Source organism: Musca autumnalis, unplaced genomic scaffold (assembly GCF_047663935.1).
Source record: "Musca autumnalis isolate F117 unplaced genomic scaffold, ASM4766393v1 scaffold_2, whole genome shotgun sequence".
Classification (NCBI taxonomy): domain Eukaryota; kingdom Metazoa; phylum Arthropoda; class Insecta; order Diptera; family Muscidae; genus Musca; species Musca autumnalis.
The window spans coordinates 120,073,042-120,091,325 of record NW_027411755.1 but is presented as its reverse complement, the minus strand read 5'-3'; the positions used below and the strand labels follow the sequence as shown (position 1 = coordinate 120,091,325).

At 35.1% G+C, this 18,284-nt stretch overlaps 1 protein-coding gene across 13 annotated transcripts in view; it reads left to right on the top strand.

Annotated features, from left to right (window-relative positions):
- Wdr62 (WD repeat domain 62) overlaps positions 1 to 18,284 on the top strand; it is a 480,266-nt gene that overhangs the window by 198,496 nt on the left and 263,486 nt on the right. For 3 of the 13 annotated variants that reach the window (XM_073969155.1, XM_073969153.1, XM_073969154.1), the window contains one exon: positions 7,163 to 7,204. The exons of the other annotated variants lie outside the window; for them this stretch is intronic. The gene's annotated coding sequence lies outside the window, so the exon portion shown is untranslated. The remainder of the gene's footprint in view (positions 1 to 7,162; positions 7,205 to 18,284) is intronic. 13 annotated transcript variants of the gene reach the window in all.

Below are 18,284 nucleotides of genomic sequence, written 5' to 3'. Positions count from 1 at the left end.
TTTGCATAATTTCTGTAACACTTTGATACCAAATTTGAACTTTTACTTACAAGGCTTGGAGGAATCTCTGATGGTTGGTTTAATTAACCAAAGTGTTGTGAAGATAGGGAGAAGAAGAAGAAAAAAAATACAAAACAAAATAATTGAAATTCTCAACACACTGCGCAAAGACAACTTTTTGGTTCGTTCGAACGAACGAACTATTTTTTTCAAAGTGGTTATAAACAAATACAATTGAACCACTTCGCCAAAAGCAACAAACCGAGCAGCTGCTGCTGGCACGAACACCTAAAACCATTTTAGTCGTCAGCGTGTAAAAAAATGCAAAGACCATAAAATATTTTTTACCACCGGAGATGGTCACAATTCTTCAACTATGGTCGCGTGCCCCAACAATGCGTATTAATTAGCCATAAATACGACCAAAACAAAACGGAACTATATTTAGTAAACAAACAAATAAAATAAACAAATGGACAAACAAGCAAATAAATTAATTTCTGACATTTAATATTTTACTTACCCACCCGAAGTCGTTGGCATACAATAACAACCTGCCAACACAAAGTAATTGCTCTATTAACTAGAATTGTTTAGACGACATTTGGTCTATGTGGAACAAAAGTAAAAGTAATGAAAGTAGAATGGAATAGTAACACAAGTAGTGAATAATTACTAATTATATTAAAAGGAAATCGCTATTAATGAATTCTAGTCCGAGCCCTAGCGAAGGTAGAACAACTAATTAAATTGACACAGAAGTTAGAGTTGTTATTGATATTGTTATTTTAAAAAATAATTTTCGCTTATGCTCATCAAAAAGTTGGGAGCGTATGAGACGATTGACCGATTACAAAATAATGCAAGCAAGCTGATTGCCAGTAAGCTACAAATTAGTGGGCAATTTTTTTAAAATATTACAGGGCATAACTATTTATTTGACTCATTACTAAATAAGGATTACGGTAAGACGTACATACCCCACAACATTTCTAAAAATAGAACATATGTTTTTCAGCATTATTGTCGATTTTCATGAGCATAGAATGACAAATTATTTCGGGTGAAATTTGTTAAAATAAGATCATTTTAAGTAAGTTGTCGTAAATATTCTGGTCCTTTATTTGATATTTTCAATTTTCCTCGAACTTAAAGCACTTTTACTTATTTATTGTTTCTTCAAAGCATATATTTTCTAGTTTTCTTTACCACTTGGATAGTGATTAAAATTTCAACAAATCAATTTTCAACCATAAATAAATGATAACGAGGTAAATTGCTTTAACCCTAACCCCATCACAATAAACTATTAGCCGTTAATTGATTTTGAGATATCGAATTGCCTTTTCTCCTGGTGAGGTATTGAACATCTGCTTGTAATGCAATTACATTACAAATAGTCATCATTCAATAGCCCATTCATATCTTTACAGCACCACATCATTCCAGCTATCCCACTCAGCTCGTATAATCGATGATTCTCACTGCAGTGTATGTTTATTTATACTTCAATATCCAGTCATGTAATCGTATGTGGTAAATATAACAATAATATTAAGTCTCAAGTGCATCATTTGCAGATTAAGTAAATGTTCATAAGGAGAAGAAATAAAAAGGCTATTTATTTATTTTTCTTCTTACGGTGAGATAACGATATTTCGATTTTATAAAAAGGCAACGAATTCTTCACTTACTCGTCCAGCTGGAGATTAAGGGATATAAAAGCGTTTACTGCGATTAACATCTTAATAAATGCAAATGAATTTGACTTAAAATTCAAAAAATATTCATTAAATAGACCGAGATATGTATAGGAGTATAATGATAAAATGCGCTAATACAAACCAGTAAGGAAAGAATCATAGTCGGGCGGGACCGACTGTATGATACCCTACACCACTGTGAATATGTAAAACATACAGTGGTGTGAAAAATAATAAGGACAGTGACATTCACAACTTTTGGTCGCTCCTAAAATGTGTAAAATGGAAGAATTTCCGATGGAAATTTGTTTTTGAAAATGTACATGTATTGCAAAATGAAATCCCGTTACGATTTTGTTTTCTTTCTGTTTAGTTTTTATACAAAACTAAGATTTTTCGTAAAATCCGTGATTTCTGCTGTGAAAAATAATAAGGACAGTTTTTCGTTTTAGTAAAAATAAATTTATATTAGTTTTTTGTGATTCTTTCCTGTAAGTAAAAGTTCAAAATTAATTAATTTCTATTTATTAAATGTTAAATCTACCGGTATTTTTTAGTTTTTCTTTGCAAATATGGGTAAAAACACGCATTGTTATCACGCTACTCGAGAAATCATTAAATGTTTACATAAAGAAGGAAATTCATACAGAAAAATTACAGAAAAAGCTTTGAATCTTTAAAAACAATCGTGGAGGATGCAGCTAAGTGAACTTCAAAGATAAAAGTCGTAGCAGAAATCCAAAAATTGTACCTGTAATAATAAATGCGTTATTCGATGATTAAAAAAGATCCTTTTACCGCATCTTTACAAATAAAAAACTACTTAAATATTAATTTTGACACATCAACAACTCCTAAAACACTCTGTGGTGGCCACATTATAGCTCACAGTGTCAGAAAAGTATCATTTTAATCGAAAATTTATACACTTCCCACGTAGTGGTGTAGGGTATAAAAATATTCAGCAAATAAAACAGGTTGCTAGAAATCACATCGCTTGGCCTAAGAAAAATTGCGTACCATTCTTTGGTCTGATGAAACCAAATATATTTTTTTGTTCCGATAGAGGAGTTTATCAGGGTTGAAGACCTAAAAATCAATAATATAACCCAAAATATACTCTGAAGGCGGTTAAATATGGCAGAGGTAACAGCCTGGTGTGGGGCTCATTTTCTTACTATGCTGTGGGGTCTCTATACAGTATTCAAAGTGTTTTTGAAATCACCAGATTACATTGAAATTTTGAAAAATATAATTCTTCCGTATGCTGAAGGAGGTGTGCCTCTCAAATGAGCCTTCAGCGAGGTTAATGACCCAAAAATGACGGCAGAATGAAAAAAGGTGTTCCAGGATAATTATGTTAAGTTGTTAGAATGGCCCATACAATCCCTTGATTTGAACCTGATTGAAAAAATTTTGTGAATGCATTTAAAAAATCAAGCAGGGGAAAGTGTCCATCAAATTATGGCGACCTTTGGCAACTTATACAGGTTGCGTAGGACGCGACACTAGTAGAGAAGTGCCAATATTTGGTCGACTCGATGCCCAGACGATGCGCTTCCGTTTTAGAAAACAAAGGATCGTCTACAATGTATTAATGACACTGAAACACATTATCTACCATTATTTAGTAAAAACCTGCATTAATTTCTTTCAAGTTTGGTCCTTATTAAAAGATGTCAAGAAGTGTCCTTATTATTTTTCACACACCAAACTACGACAATTCGCATAAAATATAAAAGATAAATAAAATATGGTTACAAGCAATCAAAATATTTTTATAATACTTTTCTTAACATTTTAAGAAAACAATAAATTTTATAAACTAATGTGATTTTCACTTTTTAGTTAGTTTTCAATGTAATCTTGGTTATGGATTGAAGTGTCCTTATTATTTTTCACACCACTGTATATAGGAGATATGTATATATCAACTTGAACTGATTTCTATAATATGGTACCCTTATTACTAGACAAAATTCCGTCTCACATTCCAAATTTCATCAAAATTAAACAGATATAGGGTGTTTGGTGCAACAAACACGTGAAATCGGTCAAAAATGTATATAGGAACTATATATAAATCTGAAGCGATTTCGATATAATTTGGCACACTTATTTCTAGGCCAATTTCAATCAAAGATTCCAAATGTTTGCTGCAGCAAATACGTCAAATCGGCCGTAAATATATATGACAGCTATATCCAAATTCAAACCTATTTCGATGTATTTTGGCACATTAATTTTTAGACCGAATTCAGTGACACACACCATATTTCATTGAAATCAAACATACGTAGCGTGTTTGGTGCAGCAAATACATGAAATCGGGCGAAAAATTTATATGGGAGCTATATCCAAATCTGAACCAATTTCGATATAATTTGGCGCACTTATTTCTAGAATTCAATCACACATTCCAAGTTTCTTCAAAATCTGACGTATATATCGTGTTTGGTACAGCAAATACGTCAAATCGCTCGAAAATATATATGGGATATATCCAAATCTGAACCGATTTACACCAAAATAAATAGCGTTCTCTCTAAAAAAAATTATATTCCCAATTTTCAGCTGAATCGAACAAAAAATGCGACCTGTACGTTGCGAACAAAAATACATGGACAGACGGACGGACATGCATAAATCGACTCAGAAAGTGAATATATGCATATCCCCAAAAGGAACTATGGGTCTATTTCGTTTCCTTTTGTGTGTTACATACAAATGCACAAAGACATAATACCCCTTACCACTGTGTGGTGTAGGGTATAAAAAGTACATTCGAACTTCTCTATAACGACTTCTCTGTAATGATTTTTTCCCTATAACGTATACAAATTGAAAACTTTTTTCCATTCATTTTCACCCATTTTAACCCCTAGAGAAGTTGGACTGTACCTCAAACATGACAGTGGTAATCACGCTACAGGTCGCAATTTTGATCGGATCGTCACGAAATTGTTGGTGTTGATGTGGGTCCCGGAGGGGAAGAAGCCTATTGATTTTGGTGATGGTCGGATAATATTCAGGGGTCGAATGGGCAAAAAACTTATGTGGATAAAAAGACAACATTTTCTTCCAAAGCGAATATCTCAGCTTCTATATGGGGTATACCAAAACCAATACCTGACAATAAATGTAGAAAATATCACCTTTCTATTGATGTAAAGTAAGTTCTCGTAGGTGATCAAACAACGAAGATATTACAATATACGCAAATAAAACCCAAATTTTCATTCTTGCAATTTTAATTATAATGACGAATATCACAGCTTTGGTTGGGGACTTTCCAATAGCAAAGCCTGACTATGAAAGTAGAAGATCGCAGCTTTACAATGATGCAAACTAGGTCGGCGTAGGTGACCAAATAACGGAGATATTGCAATAGTCGGTAATACATCTCATTTTTCCATTTTTTTGGAAATCACGCTACAGGTCGCAATTTTGATCGGATCGTCACGAAATTTTGAGTGTTGATGAGGGTCCCGGAAGGGAAGAAGCCTATTGATTTTGGTGATGGTCAGATAATATTTAGGGGTCGTTATGTTCAAAACACTTATTTGGATAAAAAGACAACGTTGTTGTCCAAAGCGAATATCTCAGCTTCTATATGGGATATACCAGAAGCAAGACCTGACGATGAAAGTAGAAAATATCACCTTTCTATTGATATGAAATAAGTTCTCGTAGGTGATCAAACAACGAAGATATCACAATAGTCGCAAATAAAGCCCAAATTTTCATGTTTGCGATTTTAATTATAATGACGAATATCACAGCTTTGGTTTGGGACTTTCTAAAAGCAAAGCCTGACTATTAAAGTAGAAGATTCCATCTTTACAATGATGCAAACTAGGTCGGCGTAGGTGACCGAATAATGGAGATATCGCAATAGTCGGTGATACATCCCATTTACCCATTTTTTTTTTTTTTGAAATCACGCTACAGGTCGCAATTTTGATCGGATCGTCACGAACTTTTGAGGGTTAATGGGGGTCTCAAAGATGAAGAAGCCTATTGATTTTGGTGATGGTCGTATAATATTTAGGGGTCGGAATGGGCAAAAAACGTATTTGGGTTAAAAATACAAAGTTTTTTTTGCAAAGCAAATATCTCCGCTTCTATAAGGGGTATACCAAAAGCAAAACATGACAATGAAAGTAGAAAATATCACCTTTCTAATGATGTAACTTTTCATTTTTGCGATTTTAATTATAATGACGAATATCACTGCGTTGGTTGGAGACTTTCCAAAAGCAAAGCCTGACTTAGAAAGTAGAAAATCCCATCTTTAAAATTATGCAAAGTAGGTTGGCGTAGGTGGCCAAATAATATATGTACATATCGCAATAGTCGGTAATGCATCACTTTGTCTGCAATCAAACTTTCGTATCTCCCTAAAAGAAATGTTTTCGAGTAAAAAGATTTTGCACAGAGGTAGTGGTGTAGGGTATCACATAGTCGGCCCCGTACCGACTATAACCTTTTCTCACTTGTTTGAGATGACGACTTCTATTTTGCTTTTCAAAATAGTCAGGCTTAATCCCGTAGTCGTTGTTTTAATATTTTATGAACACGTTTGTTATAAAAATTATTTATTTGTGGGAAAAATTGGTGATGTTTACCAAGGGGTAAGGCAGGGAAGACTATAGTTTCGGATATCGGCACATATCCTCATCAGTTCCCATGTATCTTGTTTTTCAACAAGAAACTATTTATACCCAAGTGTCAATTGCTCGCTCAAATAGATACGTGTCCAAAGAAACACGCTGATCGAGAATTTCTTTGGCACTACCTAAACTCGAGCAACTCCACTTGCAAACAAAACCAAATCCTTCCTACTCCTATGCGTTTATATATTTTTGGTTCGATTAGAAAAATTAGAAAAAATATCTGAGAGTTCTCCAACTATGTATGTCGCTAAAATCCCATACAATAATTAATGTGTTCCGATAAAACTTCGTCAAGAAATATGGTTTACAATCACGAAAGCTTAGGTGCCCACTGTGGTAACTTATACTGATAGAAAATAAAGAGTAATATTCAACTTACAATCATTCAAAAAAATGAAAATTCGCGAATTAGTGAAAATCAGTTAATACTTCTACAAGACATAGATCGGGTTGGAATGTGGACTATATATGTCAACTCCTACCTCCCACACAAAATTTCGGAAAAGTGCAGTCTAGGAGGTCCTATCGAATTGTTTTGATTTTTCTTGCAACATGTTGCGTTCAAAGCCCCTTTTACGATGGTACAAATTTTTTGAGTGACAACTTCATACTTCGTGAAAAAAATTACCCGAAAACTGTAAAAAAACCTTACGGCCAGCATGCGTAGTGGTTTTAATTTTTTGGCAAGATATTTTTGATTCAATACAATTTTCATTAGTTTCATTATAAAAATCGAAACCTATTTTACTAATCGTGATTCTTTATATTTCTATATAATTTCAGGTAATAAAACTCATGTGATATAATGTACGCTTCGAAACAATGGTAAGTGGATCTGAGGCAGGGATCTGAGGCAATCATTCTTAAGAGTATTGTAAACAATCAAATAGATCAACAATGTTTCCGTTATGCATTTTGTAATCAAAATAGAGATTAAAATTGTACTTTTTAATATATAGTCCTTTAACCGATAAGGTTTACTTACCGTCGCACATCGATTCAGCATCCTTTTTATACCCTCAGCATTTATGCTAACGATGATATATGAGGAAAAGTCAAAATTTTTTAGTTTCCATGAAGCCAAGGTTTGCACTATTATAATACGCGAACTATTGTAGTTTGCCAGTAACTATGACTATTGCTGGATTAACTTAGATGTTTTTGTACAAAGCTCAAAAATTTAGCAAAAAAATTTAATTTACGTGGTAGTTACGACCGCGTAAAGGAAAAACCATAGGTAAAAACACGTTGAATCTAAACAGGTGTTTTACATTGCTATTCGATTTCTGATTAAACCATTCAAATGACGGACATCTGTCCAAAGTGAAAGTTGGAGAATACAAAATGAAGATTACACTTCTAATGTATCACTTTCCAAAACTTCCACTGCATCCACCATTAATGGATGCTGACATTTTGAAGCCGGATTTCAGGTGTTTTTTGTATTTTTTATGTAACTGGGACGCGCATTCGGATATTTCGTAAAACCAATTATAGGACTAAAGAACTCGCGATTTCGCATAATCTGATATGTATATTAAGTATGTAGCCCACACAGCAGCAGAGTAATCTACTGCCAAAGGCCAAAATTTAGTGCGATATTTTTTCTAAAAAACCTATTTTTTGGGTACAGTATTTACAATATCGTTTTGAGTGTGCTGGTACCCCGCGATATTTTAGTTTTTCGACGATCCGGATCATATGAATCACAGATCGTAAAAATCCATCAACTAGAACGGCGGAAATGGTTACTGCAAAAATTGAAAAATTTGCAAAAAATGTTTTTCAAAATATCGCTGACTAATTCGCGTTTTATGTGGATCGTTTCCATTTCAATGAAGAAAGTGAATCATCACTCGCGTTTGTGCGAAAACAGCGGTTTGAAAAATTTAGTGGCATGGGAGCTGTATCCGACTTATCCAAAAAATACTGTGTGATGCTACATCCACGGTTCTTGATGGATTTTATTGAAATATGTTTAGATCGATGTATTTTTTCACGGTTGATAGTGAAATCGGATGCACATAAAAAGTGTATGCACTTTGTGCAAAATATAAGCGTAATACAATTTGTTGCACACTAAACTGCAGACGATGCTACATCTTAGCGGCCAAAGTAAATCCTGGCAAATGTGTACAAATTAAAAGAGAAGAATTCGCTGTATTGGTAAACCGCATGCGCATCAAGTGATTTTGAGGATTTCGCGATTTACACGCATTTCAAAATGAACATTACCCGATACAATTTTATTTCAAGATTATACCCCATTTAAAGGAACCCAACATTTATTTGAAAGATATCCATATCTTCTGCTAGATGTTAGCGTGTTTTCGAGAAGTGATTAGAATAAAAAATGTGATTTATTGCGTGGAATTTAACTAAAATAGAAGAAAAACTCCGACCTATTTTTCTTACAATTTGTTCAACTAACTCACAAAATAAATTTTAATAAATATTTTCTCTTACAAAAATTTTATAAATTTCCTCAATATATTTTTTGTTTTTTGCTATAATATGCAAACCGCTAAACGGATTTGTATAGTTTTGGTTTCATTTGAATCTTCGCGATGTTTAGATTACGTACATATTTTTTATATATTTTTCAGATGCATAAACAGCTTGAATTTTATTAGAACAAGTTGTAAACTACCAATTGTTTTGAATGCTTTCCTAATTTCCGCGAAAATTTACAACTTTTTCACTAAAGTTATGGGACCTCAGTAACCATATAGTATGTAGGGAGCCCCTAATTAAGAGAGTTTCTCAATATAATGATAAGAGTCTTTTAAAGATTTTTTCCTTTTTATCAGAATTGAAAACGCCATAACTTTTGCGCGCAACAACCAAAATTAGTATCTCGAACAGATTTATGAATGGGATTTTTTCCCCAATGTATGTACCAAAAATCATCATTCATGTAGCTTAAAAAAAATTTTTAATTTTTTTTTTATGGAAAACTAAAAAATTTTGTCTTTTTTTCATATACACTTTCATACGAGAAAAATTTGCCTCATCGAAATAATGGTTTTAGACTCCATGTATGTTTGGACGAAATCCCTTTCAGACAATTTGGAGTCGATTTAGCAATGTCAGACGAACGGACATTGCTAGATCTGTCTGGTTCGCACGATAACTCTCGAACGGATTAACCGATTCGAACCAAATTTTAGATATCGTAATATTTGCTTGAACTTACTTTAAGTTCGAAGATTGGCCATATAGGTCCTCTCCTTCGAATACCTCCCCACAAAAGTTCGAAAATGTTTGGAAAATTTGTGCGCACGATAACTCTTGAAGGGAGAAACCGATTTAGTCCATACTTTGCACATCCTGAAATTTCTACCAGACTTAGATGAGGTTCCAATATGGACTCAATCGGTCCACTCCTTCGGGTACCCCCCACACAAAATTCCGGAAAAGCTCTCTAATCGTTTTGACTTTTGTTGTAACAACTTGTATTCACTGCCCCCCATACGACGGTACAAGTTTCATCATACCATACTTTCAAGATAACTCGAAAAATTAGTTACAGAATTCCACTACTGAGACCTCAACGGACGTCAAAATTTCTAGTCCACTAAAGTTTTTTTTTTATTAAAATACAGCTGAACCTCGATTATCCGTAAATAGATTCTCCGGGAACCTCCATTATTCGGGATAGAAAAGAAATATTGGTCTTTTTTCCATTTCCTCTATTTATACCCTATACCACAATGTGGAAAAGGGTATAATAAGTTTGTTTTCCCAAAAATTCATGTAACGCCGCGAAATATTCGTCGTAGACCCCTCATGTGGTATACCAAACTTCATATCTCGACGAGATAAAGCGATTTAGCGATGTGTGTCCGTCCGTCCGTCCGTCCGTCTGTCCGTCCATTAAAAATTGTAATCAAGCTAGAGGCCGCAATTATGGACCGATTGTCACGAAATTTAGTATGGAGGTCGGGTTTGGACCAGAATAGAACTGATTAGTTTTTGGCGATGATCGTGAAATGTTAAAGGGATGAAATGGACCAAAAACAAAATTTTTGCTCGATTTTGTAGCCGCTCTGTAGGTCGCAATAATAGTCCGATCGGCGCGAAATTTTAAACGTAGTTTTGGTTTGAGATGAAGAAGTAGCGTGCAAGTCAACGGTATGATCGGATAATATTTAACGGGTTAAATTGATCAAAACTTTTGTGTGAAAATTGGTAAAATTTCTAATGCACATCTTATAACAGCTAGCCCGGAAAGCTAGTGCACAGGGATAGTGGTATAGGGTATCACATGGTCGGCCCCGTCCGACTATAGTCTGTTCTTACTTGTTTTCGTTATAAACTTCATTATCCGGGAGTAAAAGCACACTTTCCAATTAATTTGACTAAACAAACAAAAGATAAACAAAGAAAACTAGAAATTTGTGTATACATGGTATCACAAAAACCATGGGTCAAAGTCAATTCATGGGACATGGGACAAAATCAATCTGATGATGATGATATTATGTATACTTCTAAAATTTTGGTGGATTACCTTAACAAATATAATAAAAATTGCAGAGTACAATACTACATTTACAATACAGTACTATGCTATGTTTACTTAAACATATGTTCAAATGCTGCAAAAAACATTGCCTCCATTATCCGTGAAAAACGATTATCCGTAATGCCTCCGGTCCCGACCAACACGGATAATTGAGGTCCGACTGAAAGTAAATATAGTACCTTGTGAGAAATAAAATAGCTCATCTTGTGTAAACGCAGCAATAATCTATTGTACCGTGTCTTAATGACAACAATCCAATCCAACCTAACAAAAAAAAAATAACCTAATATTGATTATATTTTTAGGAAGTATATCGTTACGGAATTGGGGCTTAACTTAATCCCGTGTAGAAGTTGTTTATTCCCCCATACGATTTGTACCAAATAAATCGAGAGTTTGTTTCAGATTACAATTCCACAATGCTTTCTTAATTTCACTTCTTATTCACACAATTCTTATTCTGTTCACATAGTTTACACTTTACTTCTTTGCTGCTGACGATTTTAGTTCGCGGTATAATTTAAAACTGGCTTGCGGGTGGGCAACGCTTGCGCATTTATACCCGCTTGCCTTTGCATAGACTGTTCGAGCATTCTTCATCTGGTAGGTTCTACAATGTTCAAACGAGATCCGGATGCACATACATACATACTCGTATACAAACATACAAGTTAATGTAAAAAACTAATAGGGCAGCGGTAATAAATAAATACACGAGAGCAGAAGGGGGTAATAATGAATGACTTCACAATGAATGTACAAAACAAATAAGGATAGAGAAAGAGAGAATACAACAAAAAAATGTCTAAGCAAACTGTGTAAATTAAGGCTAAACGATAATTTCATGATTGCAGTAAACTTCAAACAATAGTTGTTGTTGCAAAACTGATACAAATTAACTAAATGATTAATAAAACTGTTACGCTACAATTTAAATTCATAAATTAATAGAAATTCATGTAAAATAACATAAATACACCAGTAACTTTCGTAATAATATGTATGGTATATTTCGTTCTCCAGACGTATTTTTGTATTTTCCCAAATAGGAAAATATAGTCGTCTGTAGGGTCACGCCACCTACACCTTTCAATATTTTGATCTAAGTTTTATGTTTCCTTAATTTAAATATGTTTACCATATTATTTCATACATAAATTAGGAATCGGTTATGACAAAAGTAGTAGTTTTCGGCAGAAAAAAATAAGTTCTAAATCACTGTGCGTAGTTTAAGTTATTTTGCTAAATACAACTTTAATTACAAACTCATTACATACATATTTTTTAATCATTTAGAGAAAAAACTTCTGTTTTGTCAATAGAAATTAATGTAAACGACAGAAAAACACAAACTTCCAACTCATTAAAAACTATTTATTTTTCGATTTTTTTTCGTTCTCTCTCAAAAAAGTTATTTGAACAAAGCGTTCTTATAAAGGACGAGTAATGCTTAATTTCCATCAGTTTGTTTTTTCACAGTTACAACTTGAAAACTAAAAATTTTACAAGTTTCTTTTTTTTTCAATTTGCATCAACATCGCTCAAGTTTCCATCTTTAGCGTCAACACATTAACCACCTGTATCATCTTCTTCAAGAGTCAGCTCGATAAGTGAGTGCTGTTGAATGGTGGCAGTCTCCTTGCTTTGTACAACAACAACAAATTGCTTTGCATTTTATTTCTATAAAATGATAAAGTTTTTTTCTGCTTTTTGAATTCGCACAGAAATAAACTTGCCATTGCCATTATGACGATTGTGGCATTAATTTCCATCAAATCCATCAAAATAAATTTAATGTGTTTTTTATTCATGAAGCGGGGTGGGGAAAATCAAATTTCAATAGCAAAATATTTTTTTTTTTTTTTTTTGCAATTTTATGGAATAAATTGTTTCGATAAGAAGCACCAAGTCATAATTTATTGTGTTATGTAGGAGAAGGAGAGAAGCTTTTAAGGGGTGACCGTCACTTGTAAAATTCAGAAAATAACTATTTTTATACCCTCAGCATTTATGAAATCATCGAAATAATAGTTTGGACGAAATAAGTCTCAGACAATTTGAAGTTGATTTAGCCATGTCCGTCCGTCTATCTGTCTGTCTCGAACGGATCAGCCGATTCGGTCCAAAATTGGCTTTCATAATATTTTGTCCTAACTTAGTTTACGTACGAAGATGGGTCATATCGGTCCACTCCTTCCGGTACCTCCCCCACAAAAGTTCGAAAATGTTCGGAAAATTTGTGCGCACGATAACTCTTGAAGGGAGTAACCGATTTGGTCCATGCTTTTCACATCGTGATGTTTCTACCAGACATAGATGAGGTTTGAATATGGACTCAATCGGTCCACTCCTTCGATTGCCTCCCACACAAAAGTTCAGTTTAGGACCTGCTCTCGAATCTCTTTGATTTTTGTTGTAACAACTTGTATTCACTGCCCCCCATACGGCGGTACAAGTTCATCAAGGTTAAGTCCATACTTCCAGAGAAAATAGCCTGAAAGGTGCAAAAAAAAAAACACCTTTGACACTGTGGGTAGAGGTTGGAGCGCAAGATAACTCTCGAAAGGATTTGCCGATTCTGTTCAAAATTTGGCCTTCGTAATATTTTGCCCAAGCTTAGTTTAAATTCGAGGATAAACCATATCGGCCCACTCCTTCAGGTACCTCTCTCACAAAAGTTCAAAAATGTTCGGAAAAATTGTGCGCACGATAACTCTTGAAGGTTGTGACCGATTTGGTCGATACTTTACACATCCTAATATTTCTACCAGATATAGATCAGGACTATAGTTGTACACTCCTTCGGCGGATACCTCCCACACAAAATTTCGGATAAGTTCACTTTAAGACCTGCTCTCGAATCACTTTGAGTTTTGTTGAAGCAACATGCATTCGCAGCCTCAATAACAACGGTAAAGTTTTTTCATGGGTAAGTCCATACTTCTTGTGAAAACAGCCCGAAAGGTGTAAAACCCCTTTGGCGCCATATGTAGTGGCTGGAGAGCACGACAACTCTCAAACTGATCAACCGATTTGGTCCAAAATTTGGCCCCTTCGTCATATTTTGTCCAACCTTAGTTTCAGTTTGAAGATGGGCAATGCCGATCCACAACTTCCGATACTTTCCCAATATTGAAAAAAGTCACTACAATTCTAAGCACGATATCTCTTGAACGGGGCAACCTATTTGGTCCAAACTTTGGGTCTTAAACTAAATTTGGATAAAACAGTAGGTCCAAATTTAGTTTAACTTCTAAAATGATCCATATCGGTTCTCTCCTTAGGATATCCCCCCCCCCCCCCCAAAGTTCATAATTTCTAAGTGTTTAAGTGAAGTTTAGGATCTGCTCGAAGATCCTTTGGAAATGTATACCGATGCTGTTTGTTGTGGTTCTGTTTACAGCGATATTATGTTTTCCGTGGACAAGTTCATGCTTCTTGGCATACTGGTCCAAAAGTTATACGATGACCCACTGAAATGACTAGTGGATGCGTTATCTATCGAAAAGATATGACTGCCAAAATAAGATCCACTTCGATCCATTCCTTTAAGTACCTCCTCCGCAACAGTATTCAACTTTAATCCTAATCCACTTGTCGGCAAGTTCAAATGTCAAAAAGGGCTACAAAATTCTGAAAAGAACTAAATACATTCGATTTGTCCGTAGATGAAAGTTTCAATTCACATATGCTGAGGGTATATCTCTGTCGGCAAAGACAACTTATACTTTTTTACTTGTTATTGCCTTATTTTAAAGTATAAGTAGCATAGCGGTCAATAATCCCTTTCATCACCCCATTTGTTCTTAATAGGAGCTGCTACAAATGGCATGTTTTTCCTAAAAGAATTGTTCATTTAGAATGAGAACATGTAAATTATGCATTATAATAATCTCGAGTGTAAACATGTAGTATGTTCCACTTATGAGAGAGAGTTGTGAAAAAATGTTTACCGGGCACCTCCGGCACTATCATCATGATTATATTTATTACCATGACATTTTATCACTTATCCAAGGGATTTTTATGCGGTTAAAGAAATTATAAAAAAAACTCTACATCCATACCCATTGAGAAGCGACAGTGGCATCACTTTGTGCTTTGATTACGCATAAGAGACAGAGTCCATGAGCCAGACAACCTATCGCCTACCACCCCACAACACTTTACCATAATTAATTATTCAATGTCATTCAAGTGCACAACCAGCAACCAACCAACCACTTGTTCATGATTATGACGACGATGATGATGGTTTATTTTTATTGCTATTTTATTTTTGCAAACATTTTCGGATATTATTTTTTATCGTTTTTTGTTTTATTTTGTGACTGTATAAAATTTGCAATTTTTCAATTGTCTGGGGGCTCTCTTTTTAATTCGTTTGTTGCTGCTGCTGCTGTTTTTTGCTACGTTTTTCTTGCCACTTTTTATTTAAATTTTATTTCTGTAATTTAATTCGTTGTCAATTGTTTGCGGCACCCAACAACTGCTGCTGCTGTCAAATAAATGCTTGTTGTCCGTCCGTCATTGTGTCTCTTTACGGTGTTTATCTTTTGTTTACCATTTTAGGTAGCTTATTATCTTTTGTTTATTAATTTAATGTATTTTCTATTTCGAATTTTTTTCTCTCTCTCTTAGTTTGGTTTTATATTTGCACCAAATTGTTAGTAACGCCTCTACATCGCTAACTTTGTTTTGATTTGAAAATAATCGAAAAAATGTGAGTAAAAACTTTATGTAAATAATAGATTGAGGAAAGTTGTTTCTAGCTTGATTAATTTGCATTAAGGTTGTTCTCTTAGTTGATTAGTACCCCGGGTACCCAAGGGGTTTTCTCAAAAATAGTACACACGATATACATGCAACTCTCAAACTAAATAACCGATTTGGCTTAAACTTGGCACATCGTATTATTTTTTCCAGACATAGATCTGATTCGAATATAGACTATATCGCCCCAATCCATCGGCTACTTCCCACAAAAAATTTAAAATTTCCCCCGTGGCCACTATTACGATTTTTATACCCTCCACTATAATGTGGAGAGTATTATTAAATTTGTCATTCCGTTTGTTCGATGTGTTACATCGAAGACCCTATAAAGTATATATATTCTTGATCAGGGTAAAATTCTAAGTCGATATAACCACGTTCGTCTGTCCCTCCGTCTGTTGAAATCAAGATACATCTCGCAATTTTCAAGATGGAGCTTTGTAATTTGGTATAGATGTTTCTATTATTCCTAAGATGTTTGGTATTGTAAATGGGTTATATCGGTCCATGTTTTGATATAGCCCCCATAGAACGGTACCTCCCGATTTTCGGTATTTCGAAGGTTCGGTATAGGTGCACGCCTTAGTATAGCTCAATAGAATGGTACCTCCCTATTTCCGGCATTTTAAAGGTTGTGGCCTCAATATTCCACCGAAATGGCCGAAATTTGGTATTTGGTCTTCATTTGGGTTATTAAATGTTCCATGTGTCGGTATAGCTCCCATCGAACGGTACCTCCCGATTTTGGGTATTTTGAAGTAACCCTCCGAAATAGCTGAAATTTTGTATTTAGTCTTTGTTGGAGGTGAAAGCCTTCCTGACTGAAATTCGTCGGTATAGGTTCACGTTTCGATATAACTCCCATAGAACAGTACCTCCCGATTTTCGTAATTCTGAAAGTTGTGACGTCAATATCACACCAAAAGACTGAAATTTGTTCTTAAGTCTTGCATCGATTATAAAATATTCAAAAGGAAAATTATCATTACAGGTCCGCGGGTTTCTATATCCCCCACAGAAGCGTACCTCGTGATTTTCGGTATTTTAAATTCTCGGTTTTACCGAAATGTCTGAAATTTCTAGCTACTAGAAATTTGTAGCTATTGATGGACGTTTTGATATAGCCCCCATGGAACGGTACCTACCTACTGATTGCATTTCCTCAACTGCTTTGATCATATCCACATTCAGGACAAATGCGATAGGAGTTATAATGTGTCCAATGTGTCCAACTTTATCGTCTGATTCACCGTCGTCATCGAAATACGAGACATCCTGTAATGCTGTTGTTCAGGCACCCCCAGAAATGCATCGTTCCTGCAATTCAATTGCAGCGGCCATCGTTCAGGTTGCAGAATTTTTGAGTTTGGATACAGAGGAACCAGAATCTTATAACTGAAATAATACACAATCGAACATATTTACATTGCTACAACAACAACTCTGTGACTCGGAGAGACATAATGGTCGCTATGATCCGGGAAACAAAGATGTCCGTCACCTGTAGTTTAAAACTTTGCGATGGTTACAAAGTTTTGCGTACAGATCGTTCAAGACGAGGAGGATGAGGATTTACCTTCCTTGAACACAACTCCAGTAGGCGAAGACGCACCAACGGCGAAGCTGCCCCATGTTACCCAACAGATCTATCTCATTTGAGCTTGACTCTAGTGACCCGTACGAGAAATATATTGTCATAGCAATAAAGTATGGTCCTGCTGAGATAGAGTTGCTCAATGATGAAAAGTTGTGCCTTGCTTTATATGTTTGATATAAGTTCGCTTTTGGAAGGCAATAATCGTCTGGTACTAGAGAACTTCAGTGATAATCCTTAGTTTTGGCATTCCGTCCTATACAATGATAAGATGGGTACTCCGCTGATCAATTCGATAGCTCCACATTTTCCACGGTGAACGATGATGCTCCTATGAGGACAAGAGAAGATTGCCGCAGCTCGCCAGACATCTGACCGGTCTGATTAATGACGTATTCTGGCCATCCGTCATTTCATTGGCTTTATAACCTCTGATCGCCTTACTTTTCTTAACCGTTGAGAAGAAGATTGGCAAGTGTTCAGAGAATTTACGAATCACTGATTCAGAGAGCTGTTCATTTCATCAAATTCTCGGGTGGCTGAAAATTTTTTTCGGAATCACAACTGCGGCCACTCTCTGGTCGAATACCCAAAATTATACCAAATTTACCAGCAGAGGCGACGGGTCTAGCAAATAAGCATGATGAGCTTTGTCGAAGATCTGAGTTAGGGAACTTATTCTTGAAGTCATCAGGCTAATAGTTGAGCATAAGCGGAAAAGTGGCTAGACCACCTAAAGCAATGCAACATTGATACAAGATTAAGAAAATTGTGGGTAACGGTTAAATCACTCTCGAATTCGGGAAGGTTAATAGAATGGCTGTTATTCCCCGAAGGGGAGGACGAAGAGAAGTGGGCCACGATGTATAAGATCCCTCTATATTTCAGATGTCATCCGAAATGCGAAATCATTCAAAACGTTGGGCCCACACAGAATCTCAATGGTAACGCTGAAACAACTGAATGTACACAGGGTTGAGTAATTCAAAAGTTTCCTCAATTTGTCG